General features: G+C 36.8%; 1 long non-coding RNA gene across 2 annotated transcripts; it reads left to right on the top strand.

Annotated features, from left to right (window-relative positions):
- Positions 1-15160: 15160 nt before the first annotated feature.
- On the top strand, positions 15161-16719 carry LOC140524338 (uncharacterized). Of its 2 annotated transcripts, none has more exons than XR_011973670.1 (2): positions 15161-15208; positions 16528-16719. It is a non-coding gene; the product is annotated as an uncharacterized lncRNA (long non-coding RNA). The 2 variants fall into 2 exon arrangements; XR_011973671.1 differs by having other exon boundaries at positions 16525-16719.
- Positions 16720-17490: the final 771 nt, after the last annotated feature.

Raw genomic sequence — 17490 nt, 5'->3', positions numbered from 1 at the left:
GGCATCTATATCACCATATAATTCCCTTATGAATAGAAGTTTATTTTTGCCATTAAAAAAAAAAACAAACTAGTCTATATTCAGACTGTAGTTAGCTGATTCTGATGTCATTTCCAGGAACCAATCTTTTCTTTTCTCATAATAACCAATTTCATTTCTTCTTTGTGTGTGGTTTTGTTTTGCTTTGGGTAGTTACCTTCAAATTCTTCTGGAAAAAAATCATCAGAAGAGACATGCAGACAGAGAAATATTCTAAATCATCGTAAAAGCCTTTGTTCTCTTTCATTTCTCAAACGTGAGTTATGTTTTTCAGCATACCTTCTAGAGTCCCCTTTTCTTCCATCTTTCTTCTGAAGTCACTAAACATCAAAAGAAGTTATGATTTGAATAAATACCTCTTTATTTCTCACAGAAGGTCTCTTCTTTGCTCTATTCAACACATTATTGGCATGGAGGTAACAATTATCTTCATGGTGGTCTTTTTATAAAGACTTGTCGTAATCATTGCTGTATGTGATGGCCAATTATGTGGAAAGATGGATCTTGTTGCTTTGGAGCACGTAGTGAAACCAACAATGATCGATCCCTCTAAGCTATCTTTCAGTTTCACTAGAATTTTATTTTGTCTTCTCCCTTATTGTGGTGACTTCATTAAGGGTGTTAAGGATTTTTTGCAATAACAGAGCAATTTCTCAGTCATCGTACACTGAAATTACCAACGGTTAAGCTAATATTCATAAAATGACTTAAACTATGTTTGTCTCAATACCATCTCCACTGCGTGGAAGGAGGGATGCCACTGAAAAGGACTAAAAGCCATTTACGCTTTTATCTAAGTAATTACGAAGCATATACACACTACCTACAAACTCATTTGATTTGCATGGTCGGCATATCAACTCGTAATGAAAACAGGACTTGGACGCACTTGAACTGAGCTTTCAAAAGATACTGGGAATTCTGAAAGACCCAGGGAAGGTGGGATTATATGCCTGGCATGGGAGAAAGTCTTTGGAATATCTTGGAGATAGAAGATGGAATAACATGTTTTTCTTTTTTAATTATTATTTTATGTGTTTCCAGTGTTCTACAATCACTTCCATATATCTTAGATTTTTTTCTCATCCCTTCCTCTCCGTCCTCCTCTCTGCACCCGCCCTCCATGAGAAAACATACAATTTCATATGGGGTCTATACATACATTCGTACTCAATTCATTTTCATCTTATTCGTGCTCCTTAGAAGAATTAAAACGAATGGGAGAAATCATCAAACAAAAGAAAACATAATACAAAAGAAAATATTCTCCTTCATTCTGTGATCCAATTTCGTAGTTCTTTGTCTGCATGTGAAAGGCGTTTTACCTTAAGAGACCATTCTGAATTTTTTAAGTCCTTGCATTGCAATGAAGGACTACGTCTACTAGAAACATTTCTCACACACTGTGGTTGGTGCTGTGCGAAAAGGATTTGTGGTTCTGCTCCTTTCACTCAGCATCATTTCATACAAGTTTTTCCAGGTCTCTCAAAGTCTTCCTCTTTATCATTTCTTATAGTATATTCACATTCCGTTACAGTTAAATACCACAGTTTATTCAGCTGTTCCCCAATTGATGGTCATCGCCTTGATTTCCAGTTTTGGGCCACCACAAAGAGAGCTGCTATAAATATTTTTCTCCATGGACACGTACATGTGTTTGTTCTTCATCCCCGAAGAACACCTTCCCATCAAAGAATTGATGACACTTGAATTTGTTCTGAGTGAGGGAGGGCTGTGCAACGTCAATAGAATCACTTCGTCCACAGAGCCATCTGCATCTAGTGAAGTGATATTCCTCAGGAAGCCTGGAGATGACCACAGATGCAATGGGAGACCTTGGCACTTTTAGGCCAATGGCTATACAGGTATTCCATTAGGGGGACTCAATGCTCATTCATTGAATAGGCCTCTTTAAGAAGTAGTCAGAGTATGGACACTCCTGACTTCAGAGTGATTATTAAGAGTCCAAATACTAAAACCCAAAATAAACCCTCACCTCAGAGCGTAGATACTCTTTTCAGGGCTGAAGGGCAAGACTATTGTGACTCTGTGCCTCGTTAGAAATTAGCAAAACATGTCTGACGCCCATTAATGGATGGGGAGGTCTTGAATTCTTCCCCCATGAACCATTAACCTTACATTAACCTTACGTTCAGCCCGAAGGGCATCCTTGACCCTTACGTAGGCAACAAACATTATCATTACTTAGGTAAACACGAAATAATTCCCACAAACCCATCTTGAACTTCACATTTGCAGAATACAGAACGCAAAAACTAATTACGAGAGTGGCCTTAAGAGTGGAGGCACAAAATTACAGTACATGAGAAGTCGGCATACTCCACCCCAGGTCACACTCAATACAAACAAAATGTCCAAATAATGGTGTATGTGTATGTTGTAAGATTGACCTCATATCTATCTATACTATTCAATCTATTTCATTTGTCTCCTGAAAGGGAAACTATACCATTTTAATCGTTATCAACAGTGATTTCCCATTTCATCTTCTCTTTCTGTATCTATGAAGTGGTTTTAAGAATTGAAGTAATGAATGAGGAAACAATCTTTCCTTCCTTCTTTACAAGTTAAAGATGGAAGTAGAATTTATCTTAGCGTGGTTTCTAAAATCTGCAGAAGGAGAAAGCATATATTTTGAAACTCAAATGAAATCAGTGTCTGCCTGGATAAAGACATAATTCGAATGTAACAGACAATGCAGGAGCGGCTTTCATTTAGTACTCTCTGCCCTTCCTTGGCGATAGTGTATTGTATTTCATCATTTCCAGGAATTTTCTTTTCTGTTAAGGACCACTTACGGGTCATTTTCTGTTTATACTGAAACTTAATGAAGACAATTTTAATGTTTGAAATTAAGTATTTTAAGCATAGAATATGAAATTGATTTTCTTTTTAACGAAAAATGTTATATTGATCCAATGGAAATAAAGAGGGCACAATTTGCTTAACACAGACGAAAATTGTATTCCCAACCTGAGACATGACTACTGTGCTAAAAATGTTCACATGTCTCTTTGTATTTAATCGTCAGAAATTCATGATTGTGTTCATAATAATATTAATTTATTACGTCAACAACTTTTCTGTGGAATGTCTAAAATCAAATATACTGAGGTCTTAATTTTATTAGTCATTTCTTTGGATGTCTGCATTCTTTATAAGATTTTTTGAGTTCTGTGTATCATCTTGACTTCCCCTTTCCTCATTTACCTCACTGTTCTGACTTGTCTTTGCATTTGACTTCAGATGTGACAGGAGTTGGAAGAAAATATAACTAGGGAACTCAATGAAGGTATGTCCTAACTGCTCACAAATAAAATGTTATAATTAGATCCTATACCTGATTTTTAAATATGGTGAAAAACTTCCACAGAGGTGCTGTTTCATTTCCACATCCCTCTTCTTCATCACGTTGAAGCAACCAGGGATTCTTCTTTGCAGGTGAAGTGCAAGATTTAGCAGCTTCTTTCCAATAAGCTAGAAAGGTGGCACAAGCCCTCTTGTGTCTGTTTCCAGAAGAGAAGCCTGGTCAATTACAGAGAGACTGACCTGCCGAAGCCTGGTCAGTAAGTAATGAATCTTTGGCCACCATATCCCATGAAACAGAAGGAAGAATAGTGCTGAGTTCTCGGTAGCACCTTCTGATCTTCAAATGAGAAATGAGTCACATTGAGCGAATGCCATCAAGATGATAGAGGATCAAGGACTGTCTGGATTAGAAAGCTATTGAAGTCATATTCAATCCTGAGATTCTATTATTCTGTTTAATCCTGTGATTCTACGATGATTTCATGAGGGTGAAGAGAGAGGGGGTAAAAGGTACTAAGAATGCCAGGATTGAAAAACTGTTTACAAATATCAATAGAATTGTTAGTACCTCAATTGACACTCTTTTGCTCATGACCAACGGTACTGAAAATCAAAGCAAAATTTTTATTGGCACCCTGGGTATCAGTTTAACCAAAAGATACAAAGAAGTTGCCGCTAACTGCTATTGTGGTTCTTATTTTCTTGAAATAGGCAAATCAAATTATTGGCATGATTGATTGTGTGGTGAAGTCAAAAGCAAACATTAGCATTCTTACGTAGGAAGTAAAGTTCAGAGGGGACCAGAGGAGCCCGAGAGTGGCGGGCGAGACCAGCGGAGCAGGAGATAAGCCAGGCCGAGCCGGTGAGAGCCGCTGAGTGCCAGACATCAGCGCAGCAGCCCTTGAAATCTTCAGCCTGAAGACGGACTTCTGTGGGTCACTACTTGAACTTCCAGGAACTGGGATGGCAGAGTAATCAGTAAGTGCTCTCTCCTCCCCCCTGATGACCGTGAGGGAACCATAAAATTCTTCCCCAGATTAATCCTGGATCAGCGGGAACAGCAGAAGGGGGCGGGCGGTCTCATAACACCAGAGGCTGGAAAAGTGGCAAAGGGGGATTCTTCCTACTGTGGTGGAGGCGATCTGGAGGGACAGACGACCCAGGGCAGAGAAAATTCTCACTGAGACCCAGGCAAGCCTCAGAGCCGGGAGACGAGGCCCAGGAGGGGCGGGAACACGCATTAGCTTCTAGGCGTGCCCCAGCCCTCCAGGGGAAAAGGGAAGACAATAGGGAAGCTGGGATCACCATCCCCTGACCTTGCCTTTGCCTCAAGTCAGCTGAGGAGATATCCTGAGACCACACCACACCTCCCACACACCTAACAAGCTAACCCCAGGGTTGATTGGGGAAACAAAAAACAAAAGCCTGCTTTTAGCCCAGACACACATCAGCTCAACTTAAAGATCTGTACCTTCTGACTGAAAGAACCAAAAGCTACAACACTCAGCCAACATCATGAATCGGAAAAAGGAGACGAAAAGTGAAAAAACCATAGAATCTTTCTATGGGGATAAGGACCAAAACACAAACACCAAAGAGGTTAGAGCTGAGACTGTACTTCCATCTGAAACCTCAGATGGGACTATGAATTTCTCGCAAGCACAACTAGATTACCTGGAACGTCTGAAGAAGGATATAAAAGAAAAACTGGCCAATGATTTTAAAACCATAAAAAAAGAATTCACTGATGAGAACATCACCCTGAAAAAGAAAATTGAAGAAATGGAAAAGGAAGTTCAAAAATTAACTGGAGAGAATAATTCCCTAAAAGGAAGAGCTAATCAAATGGAAAAGGAAACCCAAAACCTAATTGGGAAAATTGATCAGATGGAAAAGGAAACCCAAAACCTAACTGGGAAAATTGGTCGATTGGAAAAAGAAGTACAAAAATTAAATGGAGAAAATAGCTCCCTAAAGGGAAAAATTGGTCAGATGGAAAAGGAGATGGAAAAGCTAACTGAAGAAAACACTACGATGAAGATTAGAATTGGGCAAGTAGAAACTAATGACTCAATGAGGCAAGAAGAATCAGTCAAACAAAATCTAAAGAATGAAAAGATAGAAGAAAATGTAAAATATTTAATTGGAAAAACAACTGACCTGGAAAATAGATCCAGGAGAGAAAATCTAAGAATTATTGGCCTGCCAGAAACCCATGATGAAGAAAAGAGTCTGGACAATATCTTCCAGGAAATCATCAAGGAAAACTGTCCAGAACTACTAGACTCAGAGGGCAAAATAGTCATCGAAAGAATCCACCGTTCCCCTCCCGAAAGGGATCCCAAACTCAAAACCCCAAGAAATATAGTTGCCAAATTCCAGAGCTATCAAGTGAAGGAGAAAATACTACAAGCAGCCAGAAAGAAACAATTCAAATATCAAGGACACACAGTCAGGATCACACAGGACCTTGCAGCTTCTACATTAAAAGATCGAAAGAATTGGAACCCAATATTCCGTAAGGCAAAGGAGTTGGGACTTCAACCAAGGATCAACTACCCAGCAAAGTTCAGCATAACATTTCAGGCAAGGAGAAAGTCATTCAACGAAATAAGGGATTTCCAGAGCTTCCTGACCAAAACACCAGAACTCAATAGACAATTTGATCTTCAAATGCAGGTCTCCAGAGAATCATAAAAAGGTAAACAGAGGGGAAAAAACAAAAACAAAAACTTGCTACTCAATTAGGGCAAACTGTTTACCTCCCTATAAGGGAAGATGATACCTGTTAATCTTGAGAACTGTGCAGCTATTATGATAAAAGGGATATATGTAGAGGGAACGGGCATAAAGTAAATGATGTCATGTCAAAAATATGATTTAAGTATGAGAAGGGAATGTAATAGGAGGTGTGGAAAGGAGGAAGCAGAAAATGGCAAATTATATCACAAGAAGAAGTACAAAACTATAGTAGAGGGAAGGAGGGGAGGGAGATGAGCATTGTTTGAGAGGTACTCTCATCTGATTTGTTCAAAGGAGGGAACAATAATCTTAAGTAGATAAGCCTAACTAGCTCTATAGGTAGTAGGAGGGGAAGGGGGAAGAAAGGGGAGGGTGGCTAAAAGGGAGGAAAGAAGCAATAAGAGTAAAGGGAACTAAAAGGGAGGGGGGTCAAAAGAAGGAGGGGAAGGCTGCAGGAGGAGGGGGAGAAAAGTGAATACTATTGAGGAGGGGAAGGGAGACAGGAGAGCTAAAAGCACAAATGGTGGGAAAGAGGTTGGAGGGAAATACACAGATTGTAATCATAACTGTGAATGTGAATGGAATGAACTCTCCCATAAAACGGAGACGGATAGCAGAATGGATTAAAAGCCATAATCCAACAATATGCTGCTTACAAGAAACACATTTGAAACGGGGGGATACACATAGGATAAAGGTCAAAGGATGGAGCAGAATATATTGTGCTTCAGCTCATGTAAGAAAGGCAGGAGTAGCAATCCTAATCTCAGACAAAGCAAAAGCAGAAATAGATCTAATCAAAAGGGATAAGGACGGAAACTATATCCTGCTAAAAGGCACCATAGACAATGAAGCAATATCATTACTAAACATGTATGCTCCAAGTGGTATAGCATCCAGATTCTTAGAGGAGAGGTTGGGGGAGTTGAAGGAAGAAATTGATAGCAAAACTATACTAGTGGGGGACCTCAACCTCCCCCTCTCTGAACTCGATAAATCCAACCTCAAAATAAACAAGAAAGAGGTTAAGGAGGTAAATAAAACTCTGGATAAGGTAGATATGATAGATCTTTGGAGAAAATTAAATGGGAATAGAAAGGAATATACTTTTTTCTCAGCGGTACATGGAACATTTACAAAAACTGACCATGTATTAGGACATAAAAATCTCACAATCCAGTGCAGAAAGGTAGAGATAATCAATGCATCCTTTTCGGATCATAATGCATTAAAAATTACATGTAATAAAAGGCCATGGAAAGAGAAACCAAAAATCAGTTGGAAACTAAATAATCTAATTCTAAAGAAGGGTTGGGTTAAAGAAGAAATCATAGAAACAATCAACAATTTCATTCGAGAGAATGACAATAGTGAGACAACATACCAAAACTTATGGGATACTGCAAAAGCAGTTATTAGGGGAAGTTTTATATCTCTGAATGCTTACATAAATAAAATAGAGAAAGAGGAGATCAATGACTTAGGCTTGCAGTTGAAAAAGCTAGAAAAAGAACAAATTGAAAATCCCCAAGTAAATACCAAATTAGAAATACTGAAAACCAAAGGAGAGATTAATAAAATTGAAATTAAGAAAACTATTGAATTAATAAATAAAACCAATAGTTGGTTTTATGAAAAAACTAATAAAATTGATAAACCTTTGGTCAATCTGATTAAAAAAAAGAAAGAAGAAAACCAAATTACTAATATTAAAAATGAAAGGGGTGAACTCACCTCCAATGAGGAGGAAATTAAAACAATAATTAGAAACTACTTTGCCCAACTTTATGCCCACAAATTCGATAATCTAAATGAGATGGATGAATATTTTAAAAAATACAAATTGCCCAGATTAACAGAAGAGGAAGTTGAATACTTAAACAACCCCATCTCAGAAAAAGAAATTGAACAAGCCATCAATGAACTCCCTAGGAAAAAATCTCCAGGGCCAGATGGATTCACCAGTGAATTCTATCAAACATTTAAAGAACAGTTAATTCCAATACTACATACACTATTCTTGAAAATTGGGGAAGAAGGAGTCCTCCCAAATTCTTTCTATGATACAAATATGGTTTTGATACCCAAACCAGGAAGAGACAAAACAGAGAAAGAAAATTATAGACCAATTTCCCTAATGAATATAGATGCAAAAATTTTAAATAAGATTCTAGCAAAACGAATACAGCATCTTATCACGAGATTAATACATTATGATCAGGTAGGATTCATACCAGGACTACAGGGCTGGTTCAATATTAGGAAAACTATTAGCATTATCGATCACATCAACAACAAAGCTAACAAAAACCACATGATTATCTCAATAGATGCAGAAAAAGCTTTTGACAAAATACAACATCCATTCCTACTAAAAACATTGGAGAATGTAGGAATAAAGGGAACTTTCCATAAAATAATAAGCAGTATCTATCTAAAACCTTCAGCAAGCATTATATGCAATGGGGATAAGCTAGATGCATTCCCAATAAGATCAGGGGTGAAACAAGGTTGTCCATTATCACCACTATTATTTAATATGGTACTAGAAATGTTACCTGTAGCAATTAGACAAGATAAAGATATCCAAGGAATTAAAATAGCCAAAGAAGAAACTAAGTTATCACTCTTTGCAGATGATATGATGATTTACCTAGAGAATCCCAGAGATTCAAGTAAAAAATTACTAGAATTAATAAACAACTTTGGCAAAGTTGCAGGGTACAAAATAAACCCACACAAATCTTCTGCATTCCTATATATTAGCAACAAAGTCCAACAGCAAGAGATAGAAAGAGAAATCCCATTTAAAGTTAGGGTAGACAGTATAAAATACTTAGGAGTCTACCTGCCAAAACAAACCCAGGGATTATATGAACACAATTACAAGACACTTTTGGCACAAATAAAGTCAGATTTAAGTAAATGGAAAAACATTAGTTGCTCATGGGTAGGCCGGGCTAATATAATAAAAATGACAATTCTACCCAAATTAATATACCTATTTAGTGCCATACCAATTAAACTATCAGACAATTACTTTCTAGAGCTGGACAAAATAATATCAAAATTCATTTGGAAAAACAAAAGGTCCAGAATATCAAAGGGACTAATGAAAAGAAATGCTTGGGAAGGTGGCCTAGCGCTACCAGACCTCAAACTGTACTATAAAGCAGCAATTATCAAAACCACTTGGTATTGGCTAAGAAACAGAGAGGTAGACAAGTGGAATAGACTTGGCACTCAAGATGCAGTAGGCAAGGAATATAGCAACCTTCTGTTTGATAAACCCAAGGACCCCAGCTTCTGGGATAAGAACTCATTGTTTGACAAAAATTGCTGGGAAAACTGGATAACAGTGTGGCGGAAATTAGGCATAGACCCATACCTGACACCGTACACAAGAATAAAGTCCAAATGGGTACATGATTTAGGTATAAAGATTGATACCATGAATAAACTGGAGAAGCAAGGAATAGTGTATTTATCAGATCTATGGAGAAGGGAAGAATTCTTTACTAAAGGAGAGATAGAATGCATTATGAAATGCAAAATGGATAACTTTGATGACAGTAAACTGAGAAGTTTTTGCACAACCAAACCCAATGCAACCAAAATCCGGAGGGATGTAGTAAATTGGGAAAGAATTTTTACAGCTAAGCTCGGGGATAAAGGCCTCATTTCTAGAATATATAGAGAACTGATCCAAATGTATAATCATACAAGTCATTCCCCAATTGACAAATGGTCAAAGGATATGAACAGGCAATTTTCAGAGGAAGAAATTAAAGCTATCTATAATCATATGAAAAAATGCTCTAAATCACTATTGATTAGAGAGATGCAAATCAAAACAACTCTGAGGTACCACATCACACCTATAAGACTGGCAAACATGACAGAACAAGAAAATGATAAATGCTGGAGAGGATGTGGGAAAGTTGGAACACTAATTCATTGTTGGTGGAGCTGCGAGCGCATCCAACCATTCTGGAGAGCAATTTGGAACTATGCCCAAAGGGCTACAAAAATGTGCATACCCTTTGACCCAGCAATATCGCTACCAGGACTATATCCCCAAGAGATCATAAAAATGGGAAAGGGTCCCACATGTATAAAAATATTTATAGCTGCACTCTATGTAGTTGCCAAAAACTGGAAGTCAAGGGGATGTCCATCAATTGGGGAATGGCTGAATAAATTATGGTATATGAATGTAATGGAGTACTATTGTGCCATAAGAAATGATGAACAAGAAGACTTCAGAGAGGCCTGGAAGGACTTATATGACCTGATGCTGAGTGAAAGGAGCAGAACCAGGAGAACTTTATGCACAGCAACAACCACAGTATGTGAGAGTTTTTTCTGGTAGACTTAGATTTGTGTAATAACACAAGAACTTCTTACCAAAAAAAAAAAAATCCCAATGGAGGATCTCAAGGCAAAATGCCTGCCACACTCAGAGAGAGAAATATGGAAGTCACTCACATATTGTAGCAGATCATGTTTGTGTATGTGTATGTGTTTGTGTATCATGTTCTGATTTGTTATACGATTTCTTTCATTTATCTTAGTCTGACTACATAGCATGACTATAGTGAAAATATACTCAATAGGAAAGTATATGTAGAATCTATACAGAATTGTATGCAGTCGTGGGGAGGGAGGGGGGAGTGGGTGGTAGGTGGGGGGGATAAAATCACAATTGTATGGCAGTGATTGTTAAACATTACAAAATAAAAAATATAAATAAATGAATTCTATTTCCTCTTTAACCAGTTCTTAAAGATGGGTTTTATCTCCTCTGATTATTTTCCCATGGTACTGGCATCTTACCACTTAAAACACAGTCTTTCTGTGATCCTTCTGCTTTTTTTAGAACGTCTTCAACATCTATATAAAAAAAAAACCATACCCATATCAACACATCTTTTTTATTCAATACTGTAGAGAAATCTTTTGCAAAGTCATCACATATAATATACAGAATTACGTCCTAATTTAGTTATTAGTATTAGTAAAGTACTAATAGTAAAATAGTAAAATAGTATATTAGTAAATATCCTATATGTATGCGTATTTTCTTCAACTAAGTTTAGAAACTTAAAAGATATTGCATATCTATGGCATCTTTCTCTCCCTTTATAAAACGTGCCTAATTCTAAGGACCTCCCAGAGCCAACATGATAAATGTAATGCAGTCAACATTCAATACAGCAAATGTTTCATTTTTTTTAAAGACACTACTAAAATGCCTTAAAAATATATGTACTGAATGTGTTAATCACTCAGGGAAGATCAAATGATTAAGCATTTTGGGTCAGTGTCTAGTAATCTTCTGAGTGATTTTGATATAATGAAACATGAATAAAAGTTAATAAACATGTCTTCATCGTGAAGTTTTAATTAAAACGTTCATTTTGAAAACAGATAGTTTTGCAATTTTTAAGAAAATATTGCATGAGAAAGTCTCCTTATTAAGCCATAGTTGACCACTTTGTTTTACTTGTACATAGATAGGAATTATAATCACTCCTTCCCTTTGCCAATCAGCTCACCTTCACTTCATTTTATTTCATTGAACCATGTGGTATAAGATCTATACATGTGTTCTTACTTCTGCAGCTCCTTAATCAACAATTTGTTTCACCCTTCTGTTCTCTGCAACTATATCCATGAAAATGGGTGTACTCAATATTACTCAATGGTCTTACTTGCTCTCTGTTCATGGCTTGGACCACCATAGATGCTGGGGCATCTATATCACCATATAATTGCCTTATGAATAGAAGTTTATTTTTGCCATTAAAAAAACAACAACTAGTCTATATTCAGATTGTAGTCAGCTGGTTCTGATGTCATTTCCAGGAATCAATCTTTTCTTCTCTCATAATAACCAATTTCATTTCTTCTTTGTGTGTGGTTTTCTTTTGCTTTGGGTAGTTACCTTCAAATTCTTCTGGAAAAAAATCATCAGAAGAGACATGCAGACAGAGAAATATTCTAAATCATCGTAAAAGCCTTTGTTCTCTTTCATTTCTCAAACGTGAGTTATGTTTTTCAGCATACCTTCTAGAATCCCCTTTTTTTCCATCTTTGTTCTGAAGTCACTAAACATCAAAAGAAGTTATGATTTGAATAAACACCTCTTTATTTCTCACAGAAGGTCTCTTCTTTGCTCTATTCAACACATTACTGGCATGGAGGTAACAATTATCTTCATGGTGGTCTTTTTATAAAGACTTGTCGTAATCATTGCTGTATGTGATGGCCAATTATGTGGAAAGATGGATCTTGTTGCTTTGGAGCACGTAGTGAAACCAACAATGATCGATCCTTCTAAGCTATCTTTCAGTTTCACTAGAATTTTATTTTGTCTTCTCCCTTATTGTGGTGACTTCATTAAGTGTGTTAAGGATTTTTAGCAATAACAGAGCAATTTCTCAGTCATCGTACACTGAAATTACCAACGGTTGAGTTAATATTCATAAAATGACTTAAACTATGATTGTCAACCCATCTCCACTGTGTGGAAGGAGGGATGCCTTTGAGAAGGACTAAAAGCCATTTATGCTTTTATCTAAGTAAGTACGAAGCATATACACACTACCTACAAGGTCATTTGTTTTGCACGGTGGGCAAATGAACTCGGAATGAAAATAGGACTTGGACGCACTTGAACTGAGCTTTCAAATGATACTGGGTATTCTGAAGACCCAGGGAAGGTGGGATTATATGCTGGCATGGGAGAAAGTCTTTGGAACATCTTGGAGATAGAAGATGGAATAACATTTTTTCTTTTTTAATTATTATTTTATGTGTTTCCAGTGTTCTACAATCACTTCCATATATCTTAGATTTTTTTCTCGTCCCTTCCCCCCCTTCCTCCTATCTGCACCCGCCCTCCATGAGAAAACATACAATTTCATATGGGGTCTATACATACATTCCTACTCAATTCATTTTCACCTTATTCATGTTCCTTAGAAGAATTAAAACGAATGGGAGAAATCATCAAACAAAAGAAAACATAATACAAAAGAAAATGTTCTGCTTCATTCTGTGATCCAGTTCCGTAGTTCTTTGTCTGCATGTATAAGGCGTTTTACCTTAAGAGACCATTCTGAATTTTTTAAGTCCTTGCATTGCAATGAAGGACTACGTCTACTAGAAAGATTTCTCACACATTGTGGTTGGTGCTGTGTGAAAAGGACTGATGGTTCTGCTCCTTTCACTCAGCATCATTTCATACAAGTTTCTCCAGGTCTCTCAAAGTCTTCCTCTTTATCATTTCTTATAGTATATTCACATTCCATTACAGTTAAATACCACAGTTTATTCAGCTGTTCCCCAATTGATGGTCATCGCCTTGATTTCCAGTTTTGGGCCACCACAAAGAGAGCTGCTATAAATATTTTTCTCCATGGACACGTACATGTGTTTGTTCTTCATCCCCGAAGAACACCTTCCCATCAAAGAACTGATGACACTTGAATTTGTTCTGAGTGAGGGAGGGCTGTGCAACGTCAATAGAATCACTTCGTCCCCAGAGCCATCTGAATCTAGTGAAGTGATATTCCTCAGGAAGCCTGGAGATGACCACAGATGCAATGGGAGACCTTGGCACTTTTAGGCCAATGGCTATACAGGTATTCCCTTAGGGTGACTCCTTGCTCATTCATTGAATAGGCCTCTTTAAGAAGTAGTCAGAGTATGGACACTCCTGCCTTCAGAGTGATTATTAAGAGTCCAAATACTAAGGCCCAAAATAAACCCTCACGTCAAAGCATAGATACTCTTTTCAGGGCTGAAGGGCAAGACTATTGTGACTCTGTGCCTCGTTAGAAATTAGCAAAACATGTCTGAGGCCCATTAATGGATGGGGAGGTCTTGAATTCTTCCCCCATGTACCATTAACCTTACATTCACCTTATGTTCAGCGCGAAGGGCATCCTTGACCCTTACGTAGGCAACAAACATTATCATTACTTAGGTAAACACGAAATAATTCCCACAAACCCGTCTTGAACTTCACATTTGCAGAATACAGAACGCAAAAACTAATTACGAGAGTGGCCTTAAGAGTGGAGGCACAAAATTATAGTACATGAGAAGTCGGCATACTCCACACCAGGTCACACTCAATACAAACAAAATGTCCAAATAATGGTGTATGTGTATGTTGTAAGATTGACCTCATATCTATCTATACTATTCAAACTATTTCATTTGTCTCCTGAAAGGGAAACTATACCATTTTAATCGTTATCAACAGTGATTTCCCATTTCATCTTCTCTTTCTGTATCTATGAAGTGGTTTTAAGAATTGAAGTAATGAATGAGGAAACAATCTTTCCTTCCTTCTTTACAAGTTAAAGATGGAAGTAGAATTTATCTTAGCGTGGTTTCTAAAATCTGCACAAGGAGAAAGCATGTATTTTGAAATTCAAATGAAATCAGTGTCTGCCTGGATAAATAAATAATTCGAATGTAACAGACAATGCAGGAGCGGCTTTCATTTAGTACTCTCTGCCCTTCCTTGGCGATAGTGTATTGTATTTCATCATTTCCAGGAATTTTCTTTTCTGTTAAGGACCACTTACGGGTCATTTTCTGTTTATACTGAAACTTAATGAAGACAATTTTAATGTTTGAAATTAAGTATTTTAAGCATAGAATATGAAATTGATTTTCTTTTTAACGAAAAATGTTATATTGATCCAATGGAAATAAAGAGGGCACAATTTGCTTAACACAGACGAAAATTGTATTGCCAACCTGAGACATGACTACTGTGCTAAAAATGTTCACATGTCTCTTTGTATTTAATCGTCAGAAATTCATGATTGTGTTCATAATAATATCAATTTATTACATCAATAGCTTTTCTTTTGAATGTCTAAAATCAAATATACTGAGGTCTTAATTTTATTAGTCATTTCTTTGGATGTCTGCATTCTTTATAAGATTTTTTGAGTTCTGTGTATTATCTTGACTTCCCCTTTCCTCATTTACCTCACTGTTCTGACTTGTCTTTTCATTTGACTTCAGATGTGACAGGAGTTGGAAGAAAATATAACTAGGGAATTCAATGAAGGTATGTCCTAATTGGTCACAAATAAAATGTTATAATTAGATACTATACCTGATTTTTAAATATGGTGAAAAACTTCCACAGAGGTGCTGTTTCATTTCCACATCCCTCTTCTTCATCACGTTGAAGCAACCAGGGATTCTTCTTTGCAGGTGAAGTGCAAGATTTAGCAGCTTCTTTCCAATAAGCTAGAAAGGTGGCACAAGCCCTCTTGTGTCTGTTTCCAGAAGAGAAGCCTGGTCAATTACAGAGAGACTGACATGCCGAAGCCTGGTCAGTAAGTAATGAATCTTTGGCCACCATATCCCATGAAACAGAAGAAAGAATAGTGCTGAGTTCTCGGTAGCACCTTCTGATCTTCAAACGAGAAATGAGTCACATTGGGCGAATGCCCTCAGGATGATAGAGGATCAAGGACTGTCTGGATTAGAAAGCTATTGAAGTCATATTCAATCCTGAGATTCTATTATTCTGTTTAATCCTGTGATTCTACGATGATTTCATGAGGGTGAAGAGAGAGGGGGCAAACGGTACTAAGAATGCCAGGATTGAAAAACCGTTTACAAATATCAATATAATTGTTAGTACCTCAATTGACACTCTTTTTCCCATGACCAACAGTACTGAAAATCAAAGCAAAATTTTTATTGACGCCCTGGTTATCAGTTTAACCAAAAGATACAAAGAAGTTGCCGCAAACTGCTATTGTGGTTCTTATTTTCTTGAAATAGGCAAATCAAATTATTGGCATGATTGATTGTGTGGTGAACTCAAAAGCAAATATCAGCATTCTTAAGTAGGAAGTAAAGCTTAATATGAGCATAAGTAAAGAAGTTTTTATGAACATCATTCTGATTGTTATGTATATAGTGATTTCTACGGCAAAAATTTAAAAGGAAGATCATAGTAACAATTTGCTAAAATCAAATCAACACACATCTTAAGGGTAATAAAAAGAGGAACTTTATTATAGCACTTGAAACATTGAAAGCCTTGTGTTTGAACTTTAAAACACCTTGTATGGTAGATGACTTCCCCAAGAGCTTGAGTTCAACTCATCCCTATGATAAGATACATGCTGCCTATGACACCATGACCAACTTCCTTCACTTCAAAGGGCTCAGGACACTCTTAGGCTCAGTTGGACCAGTGACAATTTTCATGCTTCTCACACACAGAATTCCTTCCTATAATGAATCCTTTGTCCCAAGTAAAAGTAAAGAATTACACACATACCTACATGTGGTATGTGTATACATACACACATATAGACGTACATATATATAAGGTCAATAGATTTTCCTTCTTTGCTTTCCCAGCAGCTACTGATAAACTTTGATTTCAAACCTTGACGGACTTCTCCAGGAGACAACAGACTAAAAAATCCTTGAGAATGCCAAAGATGAATCAGCATCCGGAAATACGCTTAGAGGAAGAAATAATGTTTATGTATCAAATGAACTATGTTTAACAATGTTTACTGCTTTTCCATTAAATATACAAAAGTGAACAAATCTTGACTTCGAAAATATGTTGTGTCTTGTTTTAATATGCACCATGTGTATATGTATGAAAATATGTTTGTACAATCCTTTATTAAAAACGTTTATTTCACTATATTTTTAACAGTGTCCCTCAAATTGTTAGTTGTTGCAGGAATTCTAGAGACCACTAAATTGGCTAGAACACTTTAATTACCTATCGTTGAACGTTATAATGTAATTTCTATTTAAGAGATAATAGGTAAGACAGGTTTACTTCTTATTCAGATACAATTGCTAAACTAGTTGTCATTTTTTAATTAAAAAAGAAGACAAGCTTACTTTCAGATGTATTTTTCCTTCCGTTTTGTGTACTGGAGAACACTGGTTCGACATATGTGAGTTCCTGCTGCTGATTGCTAACATCTTAGTGCATCAACCGAGAGCTAACTTCGTGTTGTGTTGATTTTCATATCTCTAACCAAGAATGATTTAGGACATTTTTCCTGTCACCATACGTAACGTTAATTACTTCCTCTAAAAAGTACCTGTTCATATCGTTTGACTGTTTATCAGTTGGGGAAGGCCTTGTATTCTTCTGAACTTGAATGAGTTTTCTATATATTTTAGAAATGAGGCCTTTCTCCAGCCAATATTCATAAAAATCCCAGTTTTTTGCTTCCCTCCTAATTTGGGTGCATTGGCTATGTTTGAGCAAAATTTTTTAAATGTAGTGTAATCAATATTATGCATTTTGCATTTCATAATATTCTCTATCTTTTATTTGGTCATAAATGTCCCCAT

Source organism: Notamacropus eugenii, chromosome 2 (genome assembly GCF_028372415.1).
Source record: "Notamacropus eugenii isolate mMacEug1 chromosome 2, mMacEug1.pri_v2, whole genome shotgun sequence".
NCBI lineage: Eukaryota > Metazoa > Chordata > Mammalia > Diprotodontia > Macropodidae > Notamacropus > Notamacropus eugenii.
Note: the sequence above shows the minus strand (reverse complement) of the source record. Positions and strands in the feature narration are given on the sequence as shown.